Raw genomic sequence first — 2,791 nt, forward strand, 5'->3', positions numbered from 1 at the left:
TATAAGTTCATCTTATATCTGAGATCTGGTCTTTTGCAATCGTGGTTCCAACCATATTGTTCTTCCTTGATTCCATTTCTCGGACAAGTTGAAGTACTTGTCTTCTACAGATCAATACACCTATCCAACCTCTATTCTGCTCTACCTTCGAGTATACCCTCTGGTATCTTGAGAATATCACGGAACTACATAACTTCTTATGAGTTCTTCATCAACTATTATTCTCCCTGATTCCAATTTCCCTCGGGTTCTGAGTTATTCATCACTCGAGAACACCGATAAGAGAATCGATTCCACACTCCAATTCAATAACTCTAAGTAATTTTCGTTGCTTACGAGTTTAATAATCTTTCAAGTCATTCCTAGCCTGATCGGCTATATCATTATCATGCTAAATTTAATTGTGCCACCTGGTCCTTCTTCCCGGAGCACAACTTTTGACGATGAGCTAACCTTACATTGATCTTCCTGGTCTTATCTTTCACCTCGAACAACAAGCTTGATTCCGAGTTGGCGTCGTACCCTTGGCTCCAGTAACCTTTCGCTTCATCATTCCTTTGACTTGATGTCATTGCCGACCAGTTACATCTTCAAGAAACCTTTCGACAAATGTGTTGTGATCATCATCAACTTTCTGAGTGTTTCCAGGATATCAGTCAAATTCATGATGAGAGATATCATCCTTGCCCCTTGATGATTGTGTTAACATTGACAACATTCTTGCATTTCCGCAACACAAAATTGGTTCACGATTTGTGTTGTACCTTGAGTTCCTTGCTATCCAACTTATGTTATGTTCTACCTTGGAGTATTACCATATTTTATATCAAGAATGTTGTGAGAATTTCACCACCTCTTAAGAATTCTTGATATAGTAATACTTCTCGCCATCTCCGTTCATATCTTGGTCCCCGTGTTGTTTCTGACTGGGATACTGGCCATTTAACTTTGAAGTGTAATTTCAAAACTTCTAGCAACCCTATTGCTTGAAGATAATGGCTGATAGCTTGATTCTTAGTCTATTGGTTATTGAATCACCATTCTAACATCGATCGGGCTACTTAGTCCGTCCTTCCAGGTGCACGTTTTGATCAATGTTTACTCGTGGGTGTTTTCCTCGGACATACTTCGTTATCTACTTCGATATGTACAATATCATCTCCTTGTTCACATAATTGTGGAAATCCATATTTTTGGGAACCTCGATGAATTGTCACTGATTCCATCAGCCACCTCCTCATCCTCTCATTGGTTTATTGACGAACTCTTGTTTCAGAACTCGCTTCCATAGTTCATGTCCCGAGAATTTTACAATGTCATCTCGTCAATTTGTGTTGCACCTTTTCTTCTCAGGCATCCTGAGTCTGAGGTAATTTGACACCAATCAGATCTGAATCTCAGTCAGATATGATGGTTGGGACATATTTCCAAGAGTTATAACATTGGTCGCTGTATGACCCAGTAAGGTGGTGTCATGCCTAGTACACCTGCCGGAGGACCTATTGTTATAGTTTCCTTGTTAGCAAGGTTATCCATTCTTCCATGATGAAATTGTAAGACTTATTCTATAAGTTGTTCCTGATGGATCCTTCGTGTATCCGAAGTCTGACCTTTGCTTGAAGACCATGCCAATGTTATCTTGAAGCATGTCTGTGGTGCTCCGATTTTCAATAAAAAAACATTTGAAGCACAATGCTAAATTTTCTTTATCAATTATTCAAACACCGTTGTTTGGGTAATGTCATGAAATTCCTCTCCCCTTACCTAAATGATTTTCTACTTTCTATCCTGTCATGGATATCTTGCTCTGCTTGTCCTTGGGAAGGATATCCCCCTGAAATATGTGTTTAAGCACATTTTCCTTTCCATTGTTTTGTTTAACCTTTCTTGTAATCCGACTTAACTTACCAGTGATAATTCCCTGCTTAGGTAAGAACCTTGTTGTACCACTCTGTCAGTAAGACCCTATTACTATTGTCGATGACATTTCGGTAACCACCAATGGACGAGAACTTTGCGTATTGGTCCGCCTCGTTCAACGAGCAGGAAAATGGTTCTCTTCGCCCCTCGCCCTTGGTACCAATGTTGTTGCCGACAGAACTGACAGGCTATCCTCTGACATGCCTTGCTTACATGATCACGCAAGACGTCACCGCCCTTCCTACTTTTAACCCACATGGTGGACCCATAACCCACAGTTCCACAGGATCGAAACCTCACTCTCCTATACACCCCCTGTTCCCAAAGATATTCCTCGCGCGTGGCCTCATAGGTAATTCACGAGCCACCTTCCGAGAGATCATCAATTCTGGTATCAGACACAAAACTAATTCTCGTTGCTCTGGACCCCTTTCACGCGCTGTTTCAGGTAATGACGATTGTCTATCTGCTTGAAACTTCTTATTGTGCCTTCTTATTTTGCTCTCTATGTTTTTCTTAAGTTCAATTTGAGAGTTACCTTGCGCCACCCCCCTGAGTTATCCCCTAGATAAGCACCCTTGTAGAGGCCCATTCTCTCGGAGTTATCCCCTTATCATTTATGTAAGTACGATGAAGATCCTGAAGAAAGGATGTCGACTTCATCATGATGACCTGAAGCAGAGAAATGAAGACATCAACACTATGGAGCAACCTCTTCAAGAAAAGCAACCAAGACTGAGAAGATCCGTTAGAATTTCGTGACCAGAACTTCCCCCCTTACTCCACCTCTTAAATCTCGGGACGAGATTTCTTGTACTGGAGGATATTTGTGACACCCCGATAGTTAAGCTACATTAACCCTTGTTGATGA

Source organism: Triticum aestivum, chromosome 2A (genome assembly GCF_018294505.1).
Source record: "Triticum aestivum cultivar Chinese Spring chromosome 2A, IWGSC CS RefSeq v2.1, whole genome shotgun sequence".
NCBI lineage: Eukaryota > Viridiplantae > Streptophyta > Magnoliopsida > Poales > Poaceae > Triticum > Triticum aestivum.